At 44.3% G+C, this 24,342-nt stretch overlaps 5 non-coding genes across 5 annotated transcripts; 4 read left to right on the top strand and 1 right to left on the bottom strand.

The window, feature by feature from the left end:
- Positions 1-227: 227 nt before the first annotated feature.
- Positions 228-299, top strand: Trnam-cau (transfer RNA methionine (anticodon CAU)). The gene has a single exon. It is a non-coding gene; the product is annotated as a tRNA-Met (tRNA).
- A 970-nt stretch (positions 300-1,269) lies between these two features.
- Trnak-uuu (transfer RNA lysine (anticodon UUU)) lies at positions 1,270-1,342 on the top strand. The gene has a single exon. It is a non-coding gene; the product is annotated as a tRNA-Lys (tRNA).
- A 1,374-nt stretch (positions 1,343-2,716) lies between these two features.
- On the top strand, positions 2,717-2,788 carry Trnad-guc (transfer RNA aspartic acid (anticodon GUC)). The gene has a single exon. It is a non-coding gene; the product is annotated as a tRNA-Asp (tRNA).
- Positions 2,789-17,398: 14,610 nt separating this feature from the next.
- Positions 17,399-17,471, bottom strand: Trnak-uuu (transfer RNA lysine (anticodon UUU)). Its single transcript has one exon. It is a non-coding gene; the product is annotated as a tRNA-Lys (tRNA).
- A 1,523-nt stretch (positions 17,472-18,994) lies between these two features.
- On the top strand, positions 18,995-19,100 carry Trnal-caa (transfer RNA leucine (anticodon CAA)). Its single transcript has 2 exons — positions 18,995-19,032; positions 19,055-19,100. It is a non-coding gene; the product is annotated as a tRNA-Leu (tRNA).
- The last annotated feature ends 5,242 nt before the right edge of the window (positions 19,101-24,342 follow it).

Genomic DNA, 24,342 nt, shown 5'->3' with positions numbered 1-24,342 from the left:
GGGGGGAAGCGGAGGGGACCCGAGCTCGCGATAGTCCCCAGGAGTCGGTGTGTCCCCCCCCCCCCACGGCGCGCGTCAGGTTCCCAGGCTGGAGAGAAGGCGCCTCCGTGGTTTGTAGCTGGCAGGTTGCAGGAGAGAGGTGCAGCTGACCCCGGGAAGCCACCGGGGGAGGCGGGGAGGGCGGAGAAGGGAGGTATTCTTCTTTAAGAAAACGCTCACCACCGGGAAGCAGAGTGGCGCAGCGGAAGCGTGCTGGGCCCATAACCCAGAGGTCGATGGATCGAAACCATCCTCTGCTAGTTACCTTTTTCCAAAAACCCTCACCTTTCTCCACGGCCGGAGGTTTCTGCAGGAATGTGGCAGCAGCGCGGTCCCGGAGAGCACGCAGGAGGTCGACTGCTTCTCGTCAAAGTGAACCCTTCTCCAACTGTGCAGCCGCCTTTGAAAGATTCGTCCTTGCGTCTGGTCCTCCCCACTTTGCGCCCTGCAGATGTTCTTGGCTATAAAAGCTACCGTGACCGCGGCGTTGCGCTCACTGCTTGGTCTCCCCGTCTTTACACAGAGGAGAAGGGAGCGAGGACCCAGGAGCGCTCCGCTGCCCTAGCAGGTGGGTCCAGCCTGGCGGCTTTCCCGGCCGGAGCCGAGCGCCGGGAGCAAGTCCGCGAATCCGGAGCCGCAAACGGCGGCGCGGGACGGGCGGGAGGAGGTGGGGAGGCACGGGCGAGCCGAAGGCGTGGGCAGCCCGGGGAGCGGAGGTTTGAGGGCGGCGTTCTTTGGCAACGGCCTCTGGAAGAGAGTCAGTCTGTCGCTCCGGCGTGAGGATAACGGGAAGCCTCCAGTTCTTGGAGAGCAGAGGAACGGGCCGCCCGCCTCTCCTCCTCCTTCACCCGGCTTGGGTCCCGCTGAAGCTCCTCTTTTTCCGCCGCCCTGGGGGAAGTGGAAGCCGGGACCTCCCTCGGCCGAGGCCGCCTCCGCCAGCAAGCGCGGCGCGAAGGGCGCGCGTCGGCGTCTGGGCTCCGGGAACGTGCCCCGCCCAGTGGAGGTCGCCTATTCCGAGCCTGTTCTGCCTCGCCCCCTGCGAGAGACGCTACGCCATCTGTGCCATCCACACGGCGCTTGGCATCAGAGGGAAAACTCGAGGGAATGGAGGTCGGTTGCCGTGAGGCCCAGCGCCCTTGGAACACCCTGGTGACTTCGGGGACCAGCTCTCCTGGCAGCTGGGTGATTAACTCGTCACTTCATACAACGATTTAAAGGGCTCCTTGTGGAGCCTGGATAGCTCAGTCGGTAGAGCATCAGACTTTTAATCTGAGGGTCCAGGGTTCAAGTCCCTGTTCAGGCGAGCCGCGTTTGTTTTGGGCCAGTTTCAGTCCTGGCAACTGACCTGACCCTCTTCATCTACGTTTAGAGAGGAAGGGGGATTTGTCCTTTTCCATTACCCGAGTTCCCAGAGGAAAGGAAAATGGGCATCGTGTGAAAACTACAAATGAACCCCGCAACTGTGTGGAAATGGTTCCCTGTCCCTGGGGTGGTGTCTCTGACGTAACACGTTTTGAGAGCAGCAACTCCTCAGGACCTGGCTCTGATTCCTTGTGATTTAAAAGGCTGGCCAGGTGCACTTTCATGCTGCTGGATTTCAATTTTCAGGATCAGTTGTTAGAAATGGAATTGGTGGGAGGTCTGTCATCATTTATTTCTGGAGTGGGAATGCAAATTGATAGTCTTTATGAAGAATAATTTGACTATATCTAACAAAATTACTCAGGCTATCAATTTGCATTCCCACTCCAGAAATAAATGATGACAGTGCGGTTCTCATGCCAAGGTCAAGGATGGACCGTCGGAAGACACCAGCAACCAGGCAGCATCAAAAAAGAGTCGTCCCTGGGACGGCAGAGGGAAGGTGCTTCTGCTGACCCTTTGGTTTCGGACTCAAGACTAAGAGTGAATTTCTGTTGTTTTAAGCCACACGGTTTGTGGTGATTTCTTATGGCTGATCTAGGAAGTCCACTGCTTTTCTCTCAGGGCACACATTCATTTTTTTTCTGATAGATATGGATGTTGCCTCCAATTTTCTGCCACTTTGAATTGCAACAATGACTATCTTCTGTGAAGCCACTTGTGGAGCTCAGCTGGAATTTCACCTGGAATATTCCAAGGAATGGGAGTGATAGTGCTAAAAGGTTATCCGGCATTTAATACCAACGCTGAAAAATCTAGGAACCAAACTTTTAAGATTAAGAACTTGCCTTTATTCCATGTAGAAGTGTCTACAAATGTACCCATAAATAAATATATGCATTATTATTTTATGCGTGCATTCACACAAACAGAATCAGGGAAAGCTTCTAACTCCTAGTAGTCTGATAACCACTCTAGGGAAAGGTAAACCTTGAAGTAAATCTTCGGTCAGTTGACTTGAAAAGAGAGGGAGGATGGAGTGGAAGGAGCTCTTAAAGTTTAATGCATTCTTTACTCTTAATGAACTTTTCTTTGCTATTGACCTATTTACAGTAATATTCATGAACTTCCGCAGAATTGTTTTAATATTTGTTGAGTAACGTAGGGAATTTGTTTTTAAGAATTTTATAACAGTTTTCAGGGTGAAAACAAACGGTTAGGTTTCCTAGGAATCCTCAGTGAAGAGCAGTGCAGGTGGGGTTACAATATGCCGGAAATCCCTTCAATAGGGCCTCTTTCGGAGGTATTGCCACCTTCCTCGTTAGTATAGTGGTGAGTATCCCCGCCTGTCACGCGGGAGACCGGGGTTCGATTCCCCGACGGGGAGGATGCAGAAGTGTTTCCTTTTTTGTCCCAGGAACTACTTGTGGAAACGCTTCTGGCTGTTGCAAGGAAGTCCCCTTCGCTGTCGCCCTGCGTCGGTTGTCGTTTAGTTCCGTTCTCAGGGGTGGCGGCACTCCACCCTAGGGGTCTCGAGCCGCGACACCTGCTCGCCGGGAGGCTCCGGGCTGCTCCGCGGCGGTGGGATTGAGGCCTGGGAGGTGCGCCTTTGCTTCGGCGCGTCCCGGGAGCACTGGGTCTCGCGGGAGCTGGGCGGCCGGCGGGCACCTGCCGGCAGGGCTCGCTACCTGCGCGAAGGCCTCCAGTTCGAATTTGGGCTGCATCATTTGCAAATTGGGTGACGTCTTGGCTATTTGCCCCTCTGTCCCCTCCTTTTATCTATACATTTAGTTAGCGATTCCTATCGGGAATTCCTGGGGAGATTAATGAATGAATGGAAAACAGGTTTATAATCTGCAGGCAATAAAACCTAATGTCTTGGTTGTCTTTTCTACTGCAATTCCATTTTTATTGGGCAAAAAGTATTTTAAATTGGAATGGATAAATATAATTTACTATCAATTACTGTAAAAAAAAAAAAAAAAAAAAAAAAACACTTCCCCCCTACAGAACTCTAGAATAGTTGAATGCATAGAAATTCAGTAAAAGGTGCATATTAAGACTGTCCAGAGGCTTCACTGAAGCCCAAACTTCACTGAATGAACATCCCCTAATGTCTGTTCCTTACATCCAGGTCTCTGACAAACTTTCCTGACACATTTGAAAGTTTATGTAGGTATTTTGCACTGTTCAAATTAAGCTGTTTAAAAAAAAAAAGTGGTAGACACAGCTTTGACCAGGTCACACAATTCTGGTCCTCCTTGGATCCATTTGTGCATTTGTGTGTGTGTGTGTGTGTGTGTGTGTGTCTAGCTTCAGTGCTGTGCTTGCTTTGGGGTGTTTGAATGCTTTCAGTATCTCCTTAGTTTACACTGCTTCTGATGGACTCTTGATAAGGATGAAGATAAGGAAAACAAAAGCGTTCTCTGGCAGTATTTTAAGACTCTTCCTCCCCAGAGGCTGAGGATGGGAAGTTGGAGGCCAGCCTGAGCAATTTAGCAAGGTCCTGCCTCAAACTAAAAAATAAAAAGGGCTGAGGATATAGATCAGTGATAGAATGACCCTGGGAAGGACCAAAGGAAGGGAAAGAGAGAGAGAGGGAGGCAGGGAGGGAGAGAGGGAGGGAGGGAGGGAGGTGGGTCCTAGTTTAGAAAGACATCCAAGGCCAAAAGGCTCTTCTCACTAATTAGATTTGTGCAATTGAAATGAGTTATATTAGGATGTCCTAAAGGGAGACTGGAACTTCTTAAGGAGGAGGAGGAGGGAGGGGGAGGAGAAAAAAAGTAGTTGGTGTTGATAGCTACTTTACATGACACACAGGTGATTGACTCATAAGCTAGAGTCCACTCTTCTGCAAGTGATCACCATTTATCAAAGAATATTTGAAAAATAACTATGAAACAAATCTTCAAACCTTTTCAAAGATTTTGAATGACCTTTGAAACAAACCATTACTTGGAGCTGGCGATTACCATGGCTGAGTTACATGCTGTGAGGCAGTTTGAACAGCAGCCTTTATAAAATTCTGTAGGCCAGAGCTTTTCTCACTTAGAGTTTACAAATCAGTGGGAATCTGATTAAAATGTAGATTTTAATTTCGTAAGTTTAAAGATAAGAATTATCTGGAACAATTGTTAAAACAGTTTAAAACCCCTAGAGGTACTGATTTAGTGCATCTGGAGAAAGGCCCCAAATTGCAGCTTTCCTTGGCTCTGGTGCTGTTGGTAACACTGGTCAGCTGATCCTCCCTTGAGTTACACTGCTCAAAACCAGGGCTTTAACTCTCTAAAGTACAGAGGGCTGGCTGAGGTGGGATAGGTCTATAATCCTAGCAGTTTGGGAGACCTAGGCAGGAGGGTCACTAGATAAAGCTGGCTGCTGGGAGCCATTAGCCAAGTAGGTATGACAATTTCCTTGCCAGCGTACCCCATGTTGCAGTGACATTGAATGTAGGTGACCTTATTCAAGGACCAAGGCGGATTAGGGCGTTCCCGGTTTAGGTTCCAGGTTTAAGGTTTAAGATTATTCCTGCTGGGAATAGGGCGTATCCTGCTGCCTGAGTTCCCCTTGAGTTCTCACGGGATTCAGACAGTATATTTTGGAGATAGAAGCCCAGTGGAGGTGGATTTGGGCAGAGAACGTGGATTTCCCCAGAACGTGATTGTAGACGGCTGGTGTGAGTTCGGGAATAAAGAGTTGCTGTTTGAATCTACAAGCTGTGTGGTGGCTCGTGATTTTGTGCCCAGCCAGACTGTGGCAGCTGGCCTCAGCAAGTTAGCAAGGCCCCTAGCAACTCATCAAGGAAAAAGGAAAAAAAGAAAAAATGCCTGGATATTTTATTGCAATGCAGATTCTGTTTCTGTAGATCTGAAGACTGCCTGGAGATCCTGTATCTCTAACAAGCTCCCTGATGATGCAGATGTTGCTGGGTCAGGAGCCAACTTTCAGAAGCTCTCAGAAGTTTCCAAATTTTGCTACACATTATAGTAACTTGGGGAGCTTTTATCATCCTCAGTGCAGTTGCGGGCACCCTAAACCAGTTAAATCATAATATTTGTGCATGTGAGCCGTGCTTTACTAGCGTCTAAACTTTCCTGTGTGATCTCAGTGTACCCAAAAGTTTGAGAGCAATCATTGGCTCTGTGAGCCATGACCTCTGTGATTACTGTGTGTTCTAACATGGTCTAAAATACATCATGTTGTCAACACCCTTCATATAGCAAAAATAAAAACAATTTTGTGTTGCTCCTTCAGATCATGCAGTCCCCACAGAATGCCAGAAGGTGTAGTGTGGATACCAGTGCAGGTTCTGTTTGTCTGTGTGCAGTGCTGGGGATGGACCCCAACCTTGTGCATGCCAGGCACTCACCCTACCACTGACATACATGGAAAACATGGAGGACATTTAGACTGGGCACCTTGGCACACACCTGTAATCCCAGTGCATCAGGAAAATAAAGCAAGAAGATTGCAAGTCCAAAGCCAGCCTCAGCAGCTTAGTGAGGCCCTAAGCAACTTAGTGAGACCCTGTCTCAAAATAAAAAAGAAAAAAACTTGGGGTTGGGATTGTGGCTCAGTGGTACAGCACTTGCCTAGCATGCTTGAGGAACTGGGTTCGATCCTCAGCACCACATAAAAATAAAGATATTGTGGTCACCTAAAAATAAATAAATAGAAAGAAAAATTAGGGATATGGCTCAGTTGTTAAAACCCCCTGGGTTCAATCCTTGGGCCAAAAAAGAAAACACACACACATTTAGACTGACACTTTCTTTCTTTTTTTTTTTTTTGTGTGTGTGTGTGTTAATTATTTTTATTTAATGCTATTTAATTTTTTACAGTTTGGACATTCCACTGATGATGCAAAAGCCCCCTTGCTAGGGCTTCAGGACAAATCAGAGCAGGGACACTGTGATGGTTAATTTTGGAGGTCAACTTGAGTGGGCTAAGTGATATCCAGGGAGCTGGTAAATCATTCTTTCTGGGTTTGTCCTTAAGAGTTTCCGGAAGAGATTGGCATTTGAATCAGTGGACTGTGTAAAGAAGATCTGCCCTTACCTGATGTGGTCCGACACCATCCAATTTACTAACCCCAGACAGAACAAAAAGACAGAGGAGTCTGGTACCGTGATGCACGCCTATAATCCCCGCTGATTGGGAGTCTGGGGCAGGAGGATTGAGAGCCTCAGTAACGTAACGGGGAGGTGCTAAGCAACTCTAGACTGGCACTTTCTGATTCTTGATGTTTATACAAGTATGTCCACATACTTGATTTTTAAACTCTTTTGGAAAAAAAATTTCAAACTTGCAAATGTAAAGTGACACCATGTACCCTTTACCCAAATTTACCTTAATATTTTAATCTCATTTATCTTTTTTTTATTCCCCTTTTCTGGCACTCGGGCTGGAGCCCAGTGTCTTGCTCATGCTTGGCAAGTGCTCTACCACTGAGCCACACTTGCAACCCTCCTCCGTACCATTTTCTTTCTGAAATATTTTAAATATATAAACCCTCTCCCTACTGTCCTAAGCACATCAGTGTACACTACCTAAAAACAGGGCTATTTTCTTACTTGACTAGTATATACTTGTCAATCTCAACTTTATATGGATGAAACATTTTTAATCTACCATCCATATATCAATTTTTTCAGTTCATCTAAAAATATTCTTTATGGAATTCTTTTTCCATCCAAAAAAAAAAAAGGATCCATTCAGATTCAAGTTTCTTATTTAGTTGTATTCTCTTTACCTTCCTTTTTATCTAGAATAGATATTTAGGACAATGATATGTTTGAAGACTATGGTCTACCCCACCCTATTTTTTTTTTAGTCATAAAGCATGCTTTATTTTGCCTTTGACATTTTCTCATGGTTAGACTGATATCATGAATCTTCCACAGCAATACCACATAGGAAGTGTCAGGACATCACCTCTGGAGTTACATGACCTCTCTATCCCTCATGAACCAGTGACATTCATTCTGGTCACCCAGTCAAGATATTGCCTGTTTTGTGTAATCACACTTCTGTTTCTTCCTTGCAATTTATAGGCAGTGTAAGGAGGCATTTAAGACAATAAATGTTCATGCTCCTTTTCAAAATTTCTCCCTAGATTTAGGACACAGGAAACTTAGAAGAGGTGTAATAAGCAACTTGCAGAGTTGGGGTAGGAGGATTGAAAGCCTCAGTGTAGGTCTTCTTCTCCTGGGCTAAGGACAGAAAGCATACAAACTGACAAGGCCTAGTGATTTCTCCAACACTTACAAATCATATCATCAGATCCAGAAAGGGAACCTGCTAGAGGGAATGAGCTAGAAATGCAGGAGGATAGTATGAATTATAGGTGAAGCCAAAGTCCAGAAAACCACAGTTATTGTTACCATCACTTATTGAGAGTAGACCGTATATATTTAATGTTACATTTGGCAGCACACTAGAGGAAAGAGAAAATTCTGGTCTAATAGTTTCAGTGGGACACTGAAGGATGAGGGAATTGTAGTGCTTCCAAGAGAAGACCAGCTGATGCAGAGACTGTGCGCAGTCTTCCTCAGACGCCGCCTCCCTCCTGTCAGCAAGAAGGAAAGGAATTCCTGACACAGCACAATGTAAACCCACGTTTTAAACCACGTAACAGACTAGGCCCCTACAGGCCAAATGTCTCATTGCATGTTCCATGGCTTCGGTCTCTTTATATCTCGTCTTCATGATGAGTAGGAGATTTTTCACAACGTTCACTTTGACAAGGCCATTGCCCACCTGAGTAGAGAAGGCAGGCGATTTAAAGCTGGTACGGGGAGAAAATCCTGAATCTATTCTTCAGAAAACTGAAGGCAATCATCTAAAGTTAACCTGAGTTCTGCCTCCCTTCTGAAGCTTCTCACTCTTGGAATGCTCAGAGCTATGTCCACATTTATCCTCACACCCCATGCTTTGGCCAGAGCTTGCTGTGAGGCCATAGTCAGAGGAGAAATCCAGGAACGTTTGGGGATAGAGAAAGGGGACACGGACGACAGATGAATACAGAAGGAAAAACGAGAAAACGAAGCTGTATTTTCATGTGAAGTTGAGCCAACTTCTGTGGGTCAGCAAGAGCGCTACCCTGCAACTTCAACAAGTAAGAATGCAAGCAGAAGATGGACCTACCACACAGAGGCCTGAGACCCCCCCAAACCACCGCTATTCCTAATTCCGAGGCTCCCCGGGAAGGAAATGCATTGCAGCTTCACATGCGCCACTTCCATTTCTTGCCCCATCTCAAACCCCAGAGAACCAACCTTCCTCTGCCGCAGTCCGGCTGCAGCAAAATAACCTGGGGGGGGGGGGGGGGGGTGACAAAGAACTTGTGTACTTGATACAGCAGGAGTGGGCGCCGTTTATTGCAGGACAGGAGCAGTATTTACACATTCCACACAGCTTATCTAATTAGCATAAACTAGATACATCAGTCAACCAATAAGGAATCTCACACTTAATGGCTCGCTTTTGTTACTTCTCAAACCACTCCCTCTGGCATTTTGCCAGGCACCATCCAGACTTGTTTACTAACTCTAACATTCCCCTGGCAAAATGCCAGGTGTTATTTTGACTTGTTTACAGACTCTAACATCCTCCACGCTGCTTGACGTTTTCAAAACTCACATTACTTCGGGAACCATTTATCGAGCCTCTTGAACTTGAACCGAGAACAGAAAAGTCTAGTTCCCACCTCGGTCCTCCCTTCCTTGTCAACCCTGTCTGGGGAATGTTTGAAGGCTGAAGGGACTGCTGATGCTACTTTTTCAACGTCGGGTCACTCCTGTCTCTGAAAGAGATGGACTTTAGGTTAAGCTGTAGCGAACACAGGTCAAGAGGACCCGGTGCGTGGACTCTGGAGTTCCAAGCAGGGGCATCACCACTGGTTCCACCTTGCGCTTACGGACGGGAAAAGACGACCTAAGTGCAAAAGTGGAGAATGGAGCATGAACGCCGGAGGCGAGGGGGAGAAAGGACGGCCCCCGGGGGAGGCTGGAGAAGGCTGCGGGAGCGGAGGCTCGGGCGGGGCGCTGCGGAGGAACCCGGAGTTGGGGACTCCGCGCGCTGGTTTCTGCGCAGGGGAGCTCCGCGGTGACCGCGCCTCCCTGTGGCGGCTCCTCCCGCCGCCCACCCTAGAGAACCTGGGAAATCCCAATCGTGACGTTCCTGAAATACTCCGGAGAAGACGCAGGACGTGAATCCTGTGTTGTAAGCTGTTACTTCCACCTTTCTTCCCCGACCTTCGCTGACGGCGTCATCACTAAATTGGACACCTCCTCTCCTAGGTTCATAAAACAAGAACACAAACAAACAAACAAACAAACGGCTGGGTGTCCTGCGCCAGCCCCATCCCCTCTGCTATGCAACCGGTTTCTGCAGTCACCGACCAACACCAGGGCAGGTGCGACCAAGTGGACCTCACTCTTTTCAGCTCCACCTTCCTCTTCACTTGCCCTGAGACTGCGCCTCTGAGTAGGTTGCTTAACAGGTGCTCAGTGTGGAGGGAGGGGTGGGTGCCCGCCTGAGGCCCCGCGAGACGGAGCCACGCTGGGGCAGTCCCTGAAGCCATAGGTTCCTCCAGCTCCTGGGGAGATCTCACCCTTTCACCAACAGACTTAGGACTCAAGAGAGAGCGAGGTTCCGTCTAAGGAAAAGCAGACTGTGGATCTTTTAAAATATGTTTCTGTTGAAATAATTCACATTTAAAAATCAGGCACAGCAGATTTCTGAAATCCAGTTCAAGGGGCAAAATGGGGCACCCCATAATTTTTCAGATTCAGTGCTTGGTGCAAATCACTTCAGGCCTTTTCACCCGGGGACAGATGACATGGTGGAGAAGAGGAAATGTTCCTGAAGCAAATGTAGCTCTAGCCTTGCACATTCGGTTTTCTACCGGGTGAGGCCTTGACTTGTAGTCCAAAGACTATTTAAATTCTTAGACTGACCACAAACTTGGGATGGTCCTGCCTGGGCCTCCTGAGTCATAGGGTTCACAGGTGCATGTCACCACGCCCAGCCATTTCCAAAGTTTTTATAGATTGTCTAAATTGGTCTGAAAGGAAAGCGCACCAGGGACGGCCAGCAGAATTTCAAAACGTGTTTAGACTTGCTTCACCATCTGCTCCTCCTGATGGAGACCAAACCCAGGGTCTACCATTGAGCTGCAGCCCCAGGCCCAGTTGTTTTCTGCAGGGTAGGAAAACTGCGTACTAGCATCTTACCTAAGACTTGTGGAATTCTGAGATCAGAGACACATGCCACTGCTCTCTGAGAGCAGCGTATGTTCAAGTGGCCAGGCCAAAACTGTACCTCACCTTCTAGAATAAGGTATTTCTCCAACACCACTCAGGGGAATGTAAAAATTGGGTAGTTATGAGTAATTAAATGGAGTTATTTCCCTTGTTTCAATATGCTTCACCCTGTTACCCACGATTCTAAGCATCCTTACAAAATTTCACAAATGAACTCAACAGACAGCTATAAATATTTCATCCAACAACCACTGAATGCCTTCTTCCAGCGGCTCATGGAAGCTTCTCCAAAATAGACCATATTTTAGGCCACAAAACAACTTTTAGAAAATACAACAAAAAATTGAAATAATTTCTTGAATCTTATCAGATTATAATGTTATGAAATTAGAAACCACCATGACAAAATCCTACAGAAACTATGTAAACACATTAAGATTGAACAATACTCTTTTGAATGATGAATGGATGATAAAAAAAATCAAGGGAGAAATTTAAAAATTCTTAGACTCAAATGAGAATAGTAATACAACATATCAGAACCTCTGGGACACTATGAAAGTGGTTCTAATAAGAAAGTTTATAGCTGTGAGTACCTACATAAGAAAATCAGAAATATCTCAAATAAACATGCAATGATGTATCTCAAGGCCCTTGAAAGAGAAGAGCAAACCAATTCCACAACTAATAGAAGGCAGGAAATAGTTAATATTAGAACCTAAATCAATGAACTTGAGAAGAAAAAAAAAATAATACAAAAGATCAATGAAACAAAAACTTGGTCTTTGAAAAGATAAACAAGATTGGATAATCCCTTAGCCAAACTAAGTAAAAGAAAAAGAGAAAATTCAAATTAATAAAATTAGAAATGAAAAAGTAGCAATTGCCACAAACATCACAAAAGTCCAGTGGAATATTAGGGATTATTTTGGAAACTCATACTCCAATAAATTGGAAAACTTAGAAGAAATGGGTACATTTCTAGACAAATATGATCTGCCAAAATTGAATCAAGAGGACCTAGTAAACCTAAACAGACCAATAACTAGCAATGAGATGGAAGCAGTAATAAAAAGCCTTCCAACAAAGAAAATCCCAGGACCAATTGGATTCTCAGCTAAATTCTACAGACCTTTAAAGAAGAGTTATTGCTGGGGCTGGGGTTGTGGCTCAGTGGTAGATCGTCTGCCTTGCCTCTGTGAGGCACTGGGTTTGATCCTCACACCACATAAAATAAGTAAATAAGTAAAACAAAGTTGTTCAACTAAAAAAGTTAAAAGAAAAAAAAAAGAAGAATTATTGCCAATACTTCTCAAGTTACTCTCTTAACTAGAAATGGATGGGATACTTCTTTTTAAAAATATATAATATTTTTAGTTGATGAATCTTTATTTTATTCATTTTTTTATATGCAGTGCTGAGAACAGTGGCTCACACATATGAAACAAATGCTCTACCACTGAGCCACAACCCCAACCCAGGATGGAACAAGTCTAAATTAATTCTATGAAGCCAATATCATAGTCATACCAAAACCAGATAAGAAAAAAATCAAGGAAAGAAAATTACAGATCAATATCTCTGATAAACATAGAGGCAAAAATACTTAATAAAATATTAGCAAATCCTGTTTAGCAACAAAATGTGAATATTATACACCATGACCAAGTTGGTTTTGTTCCAGAGATGCAAGGATGCTTTAATATACTGAATCAATAAATGCAATTCATCACATAAAAAGAATTAAAAACAAAAATTACCTAGTCATCTCAACAGAAGCAGAGAAGGCCTTTGACACAATTCAGTATCCATTCATGGTAAAAACACTGAAGACACTACACATGGAAGGAACCTATCTCAACATCATAAAGACTATATATAAAAAACTCAAAGCCAAATTCAATAAATGGGGAAAACTGAAATCAGTTCTTTTAAGGTCTGGAACAAAACAAGTATGTCCACTTTCACCAGTCCTATTTAATATAGTGCTAGAAAGTCTAGCTAGAGAAACTAGACGATAGAAGGAAATTAAAGTGATAAAAATAGGAAAAGAAGAAGTCAATTTATCACTGTTTGCAGATGATTTGATTCTATACCTAGAAGATTTAAAGAACTGCACCAAAAGACTGCTAGAGCTAATGAACAAATTCAGCAAAGCAGCAGATTACAAAATCAACATAAAAAAATCAATAGCTTTCCCATATACCAAAAATGAATCTATTGAGAAACAATTTCATTCATACACACACACACACACACACACACACACACACACACGGAATAAAGAATAAATAAAGACCTCTACAGTGAAAACTATAGAACATACAAGAAAGAAATTGAGGAAAACCTCAGAATCTGGAAAGACATCTCATGTACATGGATAAGCAGAATGAATATTGTTAAAATGACCATACTACCAAAAGCAATGTATGGATTTGATGCAAGCCCCATGAAAATCAATGACATTCCTCACAGAACTGGAAAAAACAGTCCTAAAGTTCATTTGGAAGAATAAAAGACCCAGGATAGCCAAAGCAATTTTAAGCCAAAAAAGCAATTCTGGAGGCATCCCAATGCCTGACTTCCAATTATACCACAGAGCTGAGAGTAGCAAACACTGCACGATACTGGAGTAAGAGAGACACATGGACCAATGGAATAGAAAGAAGACTAAGTGCCAAAAACATGCAGTGGAGAAAATATAGCCTTTTAGACAAATATTACTGGAAAAATTGGTTATCCATATGTACAAGAATGAAGCTAGACCCATATCTCTCACCCCGTACAAAAATCACTCAAAAAGAAGCAAAGACTAGACTAGATCAGAAACTGTGCAACTCCTAGAAGAAAATGTGTAAGGTCAACACTCCAACACATAGGCACAGGAGACAACTTTCTCAATAGGACCCCTAGTACTCAGGAACCAATGCAAATAGTTAATAAATTGGGACGGCATCATATTAAAAAGCAAACAATTAGGAGTGTGAAGAGAGAAGCTACAGGATGGGAGAAAATCTTCCAACTTCTCTTCTAATAGAAGATTAATATCTAGAATATATAAAGAGCTCAAAAATCTTTATACCAAAAAAATCAAATAACCCAATTAATGAATTAGCAAATGAACTCAATAGACACTTCTCAAAAGAAATAAATACAAATAGCCAACAAATACATGAAAAAATGTTCAACATCATTAGCAATCAGGGAAATGTAAATCAAAACTACACTGAGATTTCATCTCACATCAGTCAGAATGAGTCATCAAGAATAGCAATAAATGGGGCTGGGGTTGTATGTAGCTCAGGGGTAGAGCACTCACTAGCATGTGCAAGGCCCTTGATTCGATCCTCAGCACAACATAAAGATAAATAAAATAAAGGTATTGTGTCCAACTACAACTAAAAAAATAAATATTGAAAAAAAGGATAGCAATAATAATAAATGCTAGAGAGGATATGGAGAAAAAGGAGCCCTTTGACACTGTTGGTGGGATTGTAGATTAGTACAACAACTATGGAAATCAGAATGGCAGTTCCTCAAAAGACTAGGCATGGAACCACCATATGATCAGCTATACCACTCCTCAGTATTTATCCTGAAAAAGTAAAGTCATTATAGTACAGTGATACATTCCTACCCCTGTTTATAGCAGCACAATTCACAATAGCCAAACTATGGAACCAGCCTAGCTATGGAACCAACAGACGAATGGATAAAGAACATATGGCATATATATACAATAAAGATTTATCCATTGTTAGAGTCTGTAAACAAGTCAGGATGGCACCTAGCAAATGTTAGAGTCTGTAAATAAGTCTGGATGGGCCTGACATTTTGCCAGAGGGAGTGGTTTGTGAGGTGGCGCCAGCCAGCCATTAAGTGTGGAGATTCCTTATTGGTTGACTGATGTATCTAGTTTATGCTAATTAGATAAGCTGTGTGGAATGTATAAATACTGCTCCTGTCCTACAATAAACGGCTCCCACTCCTGCTGTATCAATCTACACAAGTTGTTCGTCACCCCCCGGTTATTTTGCTGCAGCCGGACTGCGGCAATCCATCCATAAAGAAAATGAAATTATGTCATTTTAAGGAAAATGGATGCAACTGAAGACTATTATGTTAAGCAAAATATGCCAAATCAGAAGGTTAAGGATGGTAGTTTTCTGTCATATAGGAAGCTAGAGAGGAAAAAGGAAAAGTAAGATGTGGGTGGATCTAATGAAAACTAAAGTAGAGGAGAGGGACCAAGGGGTGGGAGGTTGTTGGGGGGGGGCATAGTTCTGGGGAGTAATATTGGCTAAGTTAAATTTTTATATTGTGTGCACTATAATATGTTGTTAGAGTCTGTAAACAAGTCAAAATAACACCTGGCATTTAGTCAGGGGAATGTTAGAGTTCGTAAACAAGTCTGGATGGTGCCTGGCAAAATGCCAGAGGGAGTGGTTTGAGAAGTAACAAAAGCGAGTCATTAAGTGTAGAGATTCCTTATTGGTTGACTGATGTATCTAGTTATGCTAATTAGATAAGCTGTGTGGAATGTATAAATACTGCTCCTGTCCTGCAATAAACGGCTTCCACTCCTGCTGTATCAACGTACACAAGTTATTCGTCACCCCCCGGTTATTTTGCTGCAGCCGGGCAGCGGCAGATGGTGGCCCGTACGGGGAGCCCCAGGACACTCGGGGGTAAGTGACGAAAAAAAAGCTGCCCGTCCATAGATAGGACGGGAGCAAATCTGCTCGTCCCTAGGCAAATAGGGCGAGAGGAAAAATGGCCATTTCGAGAAAATGGAGAAGATTGATACAGTATGTTTGTGTCTTGTTTTGTCTCAGTGTATTGTATTGTTTTTGTGATGAAAATATGGAAGGGGTGAGAAGTAAATTGATAAGGGAAAGAGGCATCCCAGTGGAACCAAGAATAGTTAGGGCATGTGTTGATAAAAGCCCAAGAACTCTAGTCAGAAAGAAGAAAAAAGTTCAGAGGAGGAAGGATTATCAAGAAAGAAATTGCAAAAGGCTACTACTAAATACTTTTCGTTACCGGAGGGTGTGTGAAGCGGAGAGGCGGCTGCCGAGTGTGCAAGCCGGTCACAGCGCAGCAAGGATTTTCCAAGAGGCGGTGGCGACTGGCCCTTCCCCGCCTCCTGCCCGGGGAGCGGGAGGCCACTGCGCCGACCCCAAATCTAGACCTGACCCGGAGGCATGGTCTAGCAGGCTCTTGCTCCCTGTGCCCAGTAGCAGTTTGAGTCCGGGACACTCCCCAGGGCCATCTGGGGCTGCCCAGGCACTACAGCCAGCAGAAGACACTACTGGTGTCCCTGATGTTTGGTCATTTTCAATGCCAATAACTAAGCTACAATGGTTCTCCCACACCTGGAAGCTGATGAGTAATGAGCACTATTAATGCTTATTTCAAATGCAAAAAAACCTTGAGATAATGTACTAAATTGTTCAGAAGGTTGTTTTCTTAGTGCAATGCTACAGGATTTTCTTTAGCCATCCGGAGTTCCTGCCTTCATCCCAGTGCGGGTGAAGACGAAGGTGGAAGAATTTCCAGTGTTGCTGAAAACTGGACGAGACTTCAGCTGAGAAACGGACGAGACTTCGGATCAAGCTAGCTGCCTGCAGAACTTACCTGGACTGTGATTTAAGCTAGCTGCCTGCAGAACTTACCTGGACTGTGAGTTAATCTATTGAGATACTGCTTTCTGGACTGAGACAACAAACTGTAATCTATAACAAATTGTAACTCAGTATCTTTGCTAACCGTGTCATTGCTGGTATAACTTTTCCAAGGGCTTCTTGCATGGAGCCATCAAGTGGCTTGGTATTGTGGCATTTTGTATCCTCCCTTTCTGTTTGTAGCAGGTTATTTATGGTGTTTCTCTAAAAACCACTATGGTCGTTATTTAAATTAAACAAAAGGGGGAAATGTTAGAGTCTGTAAACAAGTCAAAATAACACCTGGCATTTAGTCAGGGGAATGTTAGAGTTCGTAAACAAGTCTGGATGGTGCCTGGCAAAATGCCAGAGGGAGTGGTTTGAGAAGTAACAAAAGCGAGTCATTAAGTGTAGAGATTCCTTATTGGTTGACTGATGTATCTAGTTATGCTAATTAGATAAGCTGTGTGGAATGTATAAATACTGCTCCTGTCCTGCAATAAACGGCTTCCACTCCTGCTGTATCAACGTACACAAGTTATTCGTCACCCCCCGGTTATTTTGCTGCAGCCGGGCAGCGGCAATATGTAGCAACAAATTCCATCACTATGTACGATTGTAATGAAAAAATAAAAAATGCGGAAGAAAAACAAGATAGATGTAACATAGACAAAAATTAACAGATAAACAAAAAAGAAAAACCATTTGAAGTCACACAGACCTCATGACTTTTGATGTACCTGCCTCAGACTTCTGGGTTCACGGGGTTTGTAGGCATGTGAGACTTCTACTAGCCATTTCCAGCGTTTTTACAGATTATCTAAATTGTGGGGCTAGAAGATAAAGTTTGAAAGGAAAGCACAAAAGGGACAGCAAACACAATTTTTAGTTGTTTTAATATGCTTTTCCTTGTTGCCCATGATTCTAAATTTCCTTTAGAAATTCACAAACAGTTGAATTAATTTTTGGAGACAAAATTAAGTGAAACTAAATCAAGTCTTACTTTTATAACTAATGAGTACTGGTCAAGTATTTCTGAAGTAAAAAGGAATAAACTTACTCTTTTTGCACCTGAACAGGGACTTGAACCCTGGACCCTCAGATTAAAAGTCTGATGCTCTACCAACTGAGCTATCCAGGCCGCTCTACCCTTGTGTACCTCTGTACCACAGAGAATTTAGTTTCATTTTTAAAAAATAAATAAATTTACTGAGAATAGCTGGGAGAATCAACCCATGGTTCCAGAGATTACTAGAGTCTTCCAAAAGTGTGGCTCAGTCACCTGAGCAATGTAACTATTGAACAGGTCATTTAACCTTCATATTGTACTGTCATTGAACAGCCAAATTGATTAATGTAAACAATTGTGGGAAGAAGGAAAATTATTCCAATAATTAATTATCACAGAGAGGAATTCATTAGTCTCTGGGGCAGAGGATCCTTGGAGATGGCAATAACAGGCTTCCCCACCAGATTGGAGTGGGGAACAAGAAGGAAGGGGCCATTTTCAGGAATGATTGGAGTAGCTGAGGATAATCCCGGAGAAAATCTAAAGATGGAACAAGGAGATGAAGGCTATCACTTTGACCCACAGCAGGTGAATCGAGTCCTGTTGTCCCCTTTAGTGTTTTTCCTGCACTTCCAGAAACGAGATGTCTTGTGTTCTCCAGAGCTGGGGACCGGGGGAACAGACTTTCCTCTCATCTTTGCCTGCACAGTTTTTCTTCAGCCTCAACTCATTCAAGACTGGAAGGACCAGTCTGTTCAGGGCAGTGCAGTCCCTTTGCATTCATTCCTTCTTGAGACAGGCTAGGAGCACCTATGCAGAGGGATAACCCAGACAAGACCCCTGTGGCCTCCTCTTGGTGGCTTTGGCTCTCATCCGTCACACTGGGTGCATCTGCGATCTGATTCAGTCCCCACCCCCCTGGCCCTGTGTCTACTTGGAGTGAACAATGCACGTTACAGTCGCGGAGGTTCATGCCTACAGCAAGCTCCCTCGGTTCTGGGCATCTCCCAACACCTCCCTCAAGGCCCGCCTCCAGTTGTGCCGGTAATGGGGAAAAGGAAAGAGGGTGGTTTTTATGTTTTGTTTTGTTTGTATGTATATTTGGTTTAGCATTTGGGAAATCGTTTCATTAGGAGAACTTTCCTTTTGAGTTGAAACCGGTGATTCACTGACTTTGGCTTCTGATGTCGTGGGCACAGGGGTAACTAAGGGTGATCCAATAAAACACGACGGCGCGTGTGTGGGGCAGAACCGGGCCTGCAGTGTGCGAGCTGTGCTGCTGCTGGCCCTGGTATCGCATCCTTCACTCCTCGTCGCAGGGGCTCACTTTGCCCATGTCCCACCGGCAGGACGGCCAGACCACCGCCACCGTCCAGCCTCACCGCTCTGCCGGGATGGCTGCAGGTTCTGCGGCTGGAGCGTGCATTATATCTTAATCCACTTACCTCCACCGAGGTCCTCCGAGGGTTGCCCAGGGTGAGGAAGCGCGGTGCGGAGGGGCTGAGGGCGCAGAGCGGGGTGGAGATGCGGAGGGGCGAGGGAGGAGAGGAAGGGTGCGCAGGCAGTTCTGCAGCGCTGCGTCCTAGTGTTCTAGAGGTCCGTGTCCCCCTGGCCACTCACTAATGTCAGGATTCACTAACAACTCCTCCGCAGCTGTCAGGATGGCCGAGTGGTCTAAGGCGCCAGACTCAAGCTCTCGCTTCCCACCTCGGGGTTTCTGGTCTCCGCATGGAGGCGTGGGTTCGAATCCCACTTCTGACAGGTGTTCTTTTCTTTGTTCTTTAAGCTTAAAAAAAGAAAAAAAAAAAATGCAACCTTTCCAGGTAGTTTTGTCGACTCACTTCCTTATCAACATTCTTTCAACTTTCTTAGATCAGAGTGGTTTAGACCTCTCCTTAAGTGGCAGACAGAATTGTTTTGGTCTGTTAAACTGAGTCACCAGTTTCCAACATAAGTATTTCAAACCTTTCTCCACACCTTTGTCCATGAAGTTGTCCTGTTTGCAGCTTGTTTGGCCCTCTCCTTCCAAAAAAGAGCAGCTCTCAACATATCTCATGCCTACCCCCTCTGGGATTCCTCTGCACGGCTGTTCTCCTCTGAGGCCTAACTAACTCCATTTGTCTTCTTTAGGTGGCACTTTATATGCATTTTGGAGTCATCAGGCTCTTGATGTGTCCTACATTCTCTAGGGATTTGCTTCTTCCTAACAGTTCTTGCTGCACTTTATGGGCTTCTGGTGAAGAGTCTGAAGGATTACCAACTCTGCTGCCACTGCCCTCTTAGCAGCACCACCCTGGCCCAACCCATGCCAGCCTTCTGCTCTGTCCCTGGCCATGCTTTGAGCACCTTCTGTGAAATGCTGAGCCTCTCTCCATTAGGCTGGCCCAGGCCATAGCAGCCTCCTCATTCCAAGAAAAGCATTTTGGCCAACAGACTGATCCTATTGATAAGCATGGCATTTTTCACATGGATCATGAGATCATGGCCTCCACAACAGCACTGGTGCTCTGATGTGGGGACATTCGCATAGGACAGAGTTCAGGCATCTGGGCTGCCTGTGTGCCACCATCGGTTCTTGGGCTTCAGCTGTACTGTGTGCCCATGCAGCAGACATTCCCAGCAGTGTTCCCACCTGAGGCCACCTCAGGTCTGCAGCATTTGGAGACAGTGGGCTTGGGAGCAGGTGTTCTTTACTCTGTGTGCAACCCCCACCCCAGGACCATGCCCATCCCCTTGATTCACTCCATATCAAGAGTCAGTGTGGCCCCACAGAATGACCACACATCTCTCCTCCCAGAATCCTCAATCGTGGCCTCTCCAGGACAACAGGCCCTTATGACTGAATGATGAAATCTTGCTAGAGGAGGAACAGGCTCCTTGCATGCATAGGACCCCTCTATTCTAATTCCACCAACAAGACCTCTGCCCTCTAGTGGTTACAAGTGGAATGCAGAGTGCGATATAATCAACTATGGAAAGAAACCACATTCTAAGAGTGTAAAATAATGTCTTCATTTTTACATTAATATTCTGACAAGAAATTATTGTAACATGACCAAAACTAAACTACCGATTGCATTTTCCTGTTTATGCTAAATAAGACTTTCATAAGATCAATGTAGAGGAAGAAAAGTTTATTTAGAACTTATGGTTTGAGAAGTCTCATTCCATATACAGCCAACTCCATTGCTCTGGGCCCAAGGTGAGGCAGAATATCAAGGCAGAAGGGCACGGTGAAGGAAAACGGCTCAGAACATGCCGCAGTCCGGCTGCAGCAGAATAACGGGGGGGGGGGGGGGGGGGGGGGGGGCGAATTGATACAGCAGGAGTGGAAGCCGTTTATTGCAGGACAGGAGCAGTATTTATACATTCCACACAGCTTATCTAATTAGCATAAACTAGATACATCAGTCAACCAATAAGGAATCTCCACACTTAATGGCTTGCTTTTGTTACTTCTCAAACCACTCCCTCTGGCATTTTGCCAGGCACCATGCAGACTTGTTTACAACTCTAACATTCCCCTGGCAAAATGCCAGGTGTTATTTTGACTTGTTTACAGACTCTAACATTTCCCCCTTTTGTTTAATTTAAATAAGGACCATAGTGGTTTTTACAGAAACACCATAAATAACCTGCTACAAGCAGAAGGGGAGGATACAAAATGCCACAATACCAAGCCACTTGATGGCTCCATGCAAGAAGCCCTTGGAAAAATTATACCAGCAAAGATACCGAGTTACAATTTGTTGTAGATTACAGTTTGTCGTCTCAGTCCAGGTAAAACGGTGTCTCAATAGATTAACTTATAGTCCAGGTAAATCACAGTCCAGGTAAATTCTGTAGGCAGCTAGCTTAAATCACAGTCCAAGTAAGTTCTGCAGGCAACTAACTTGAACCGAAGTCTCGTCCAGTTTTCAGCAACACTGGAAATTCTTCTACCTTTGTCCTCACTGGCACTGGGATGAAGGCAGGAACTCCGGATAGCTAAAGAAAATCCTGTAGCATTCTACTAAGAAAACAACCTTCTGAACAATTTAGTACATTATCTCAAGGATTTTTACATTTGAAATAAGCATTAATAGTGTTATTACTCATTAGCTTCCAGGTGTGGGAGAACCATTGTAGCTTAGTTATTGGCATTGAAAATGACCAAACATCAGGGACGCCAGTAGTGTCTTTTGCCAGCTGTAGCGTCCTGGGCAGCCCCAGATGGCCCTGGGGAGAGTCCCGGTCTCAAACTGCTTCAGGGCTCAGGTTTGGATTTGGGCTTTCCCTGTGGCGTCCTGCTCCCCGGGCGGGGGGCGGGGAAGATCTGGCTGCCGCAGCTTGGAAATTCCTTGCTGCACCGTGATCGGCTCCTCTACGCGGCAGCCTCCATGCGGCTTCACGCACCCTCCGGTAACGAAAAGTATTTAGTAGTAGCCTTTTGCAATTTCTTTCTTGATAATCCTTCCTCCTCTGAACTTTTTTCTTCTTTCTGACTAGAGTTCCTGGGCTTCCATCAACACATGCCCTAACTATTCTTGGTTCCACTGGATGCCTCCTTTTTTCAACAATTAACACCCCTTCCATATTTTCATCACAAAGACAATACAATACACTGAGACAAAACAAGACACAAACATACTGTATCAATCTTCTCCATTTTCTAGAAATGGTCATTTTTCCTCTCGCCCTATCTGCCTAGGGACGAGCAGATTGCTCCCGTCCTATCTATGGACAGGCAGCTTTTTTTCGTCACTTACCACCGAGTGTCCCGGGGCTCCCCGTAACGGGCCACCATTTGCCGCAGTCCCGCTGCAGCAGAATAACCGGGGGGTGACGAATAACTTGTGTAGATTGATACAGCAGGAGTAGGAGCCGTTTATTGCAGGACAGGAGCAGTATTTATACATTCCACACAGCTTATCTAATTAGCATAAACTAGATACATCAGTCAACCAATAAGGAATCTCCACACTTAATGGCTTGTTTTTGTTACTTCTCAAACCACTCCCTCTGGCAATATGCCAGGCACCATCCAGACTTGTTTACAGACTCTAACACTAGAGAACTACCCTATCCATGATGATTTTCTCTACCTGCAATCATCTTTGCAAATAGTCCCCATATAAAACGTAAAAATGAATGCTTTCTGCACAATCCCAGTGAGTTCTTTTCACATATTTATAGCTTGAAATATCCATTTTCTAGAAGGCTTACTGTGAAATGCATAAGGCTCATGACCCTCTAATTTATCATGATATCCTATCTAGATGCCACCAAGATTAACCTTTGTAGCTGTTTTTCTCTTGGACTTTCAGATCTCTATTTTACTAAATAATATGCATAGCTGCTGTTATTAACGATGCAAATGTTATCCACATTCTTCCCTCTGTGGTCACTGAAGAACTAGCTCTTCATCAGTATGACCATTACCTGCCACTTTTCTTTTAGAACAGTTACATTTTAGCTTTTGTTTAATTCAGCATTCATTGTTTATGCTATTTCCCTATGAAAGTATTGAACAGAGCTCAGCACTGTTGTGAGCTGATTCTTTATCTCTTGGATGCTGATAATTGCCTACACAGGTATGTCCAGGAGAAAATTCACACATAACCCCATGAGGACATGCGTGAAGATGTCTGGCAGTTAATTGCTGTGGCAGGAATTAGGGGGGAATCTTGTTGCAAGAATTCAAAATATGGGGAAAGTCATATGAGTCAGGATTCTCTAAGACAGAACTAGCAGGAATACAGCTATTATTAGTAGCTTGATCTTTCCCTGATGCCAATTCAGTAATAAGGACAAGGTTTTGAGGAAAAAGGAAAAAGAAGTTCTGTTGCTTTGCTAGCAAAAGAGAAACACAGGGGTCTCTTGTCCTAGAGTCTGTGGCTCTCCCATGGAGGGCAGGAATTCGGTAGAGAGCTTTTAAAATGTTATTCAAAGGCTACATTCCAGGTGGTCTTCTCAGGGGTGCCGCAGTCCAGCTGCAGCAAAATAACGGGGGGGGGGGGAGTGATGAACAACTTGTGTACATTGATACAGCAGGAGTGGGAGCCGCTTATTGTAGGACAGGAGGGGTATTTATACATTCCACACATCTTATCTAATTAGCATAAACTAGAGACAACAGTCAACCAATAAGGAATCTCCACACTTAATGGCTCACTGGCGCCACCTCACAAACCACTCCCTCTGGCAAAATGCCAAGTGCCATCCTGATTTGTTTACAGACCCTAACACAGGGGGTCATAATTCACTTGTAAATTGTGGAGATAGCAATTTCTTAGGTCCTCTGGCACCATCCAGAAGTCTGAATTACTTTATTCTTGTGTGTGTTTTAGTCAGCTATTTTGCTGCTGTGACTAAAATATCAAAGGAGGAAAATTTTATTTGTGGGCTCATGGTTTCAGAGGTCTGAGTCCATAGAAAGCCAGCTCCATTCCTTGGGAGTCAAGGAGAGGCTGAAAATCATGGCAGGAGAGTGTGGCAGAGGAAAACAGCTCACATCACAATCAGAAAGGAGAGAGCGAGGTCTCCACATGCAGATACAAATATATATCCCATAGCCAGGCCCCCAGTGCCCACCTCCTCCAGTCACACCCTACCACTTCAATTACCACACAGTTAATTCCTATCAGGGGATTAATTCACTGATTGGGTAAAGACTTACAACACAATCATTTCTCCTCTGAACCTTCTTGCATTGTCTCACATGTGAGCTTTTGGGTGACATCTCACATCTAAACCATAACTGTGTGTGAATGTAAAAAGGGCAATCTTGCTTCCCCCAAGGTTAGAGAGGAGGAGAGGGAGAAGGGAAAGGGGAAAAAAAAAAATATATATATATATATATATATATATATATATATATATATATATATATGTTTTAAAATAAGCCACAGGGTTATGTTCAAAGGAGGACAAAAATGGAGCCCTGTTACACGAGGAATATATGAGGAAATTTTCCATGGTTTAATTCCCCCCTATAATTAACCATGGTCCAAGAATATGATTT

Source organism: Marmota flaviventris, chromosome 6 (assembly GCF_047511675.1).
Source record: "Marmota flaviventris isolate mMarFla1 chromosome 6, mMarFla1.hap1, whole genome shotgun sequence".
Lineage (NCBI taxonomy): Eukaryota > Metazoa > Chordata > Mammalia > Rodentia > Sciuridae > Marmota > Marmota flaviventris.
The sequence above is the reverse complement of the archived record's forward strand: the minus strand, read 5'-3'. Positions and strand labels throughout refer to the sequence as shown.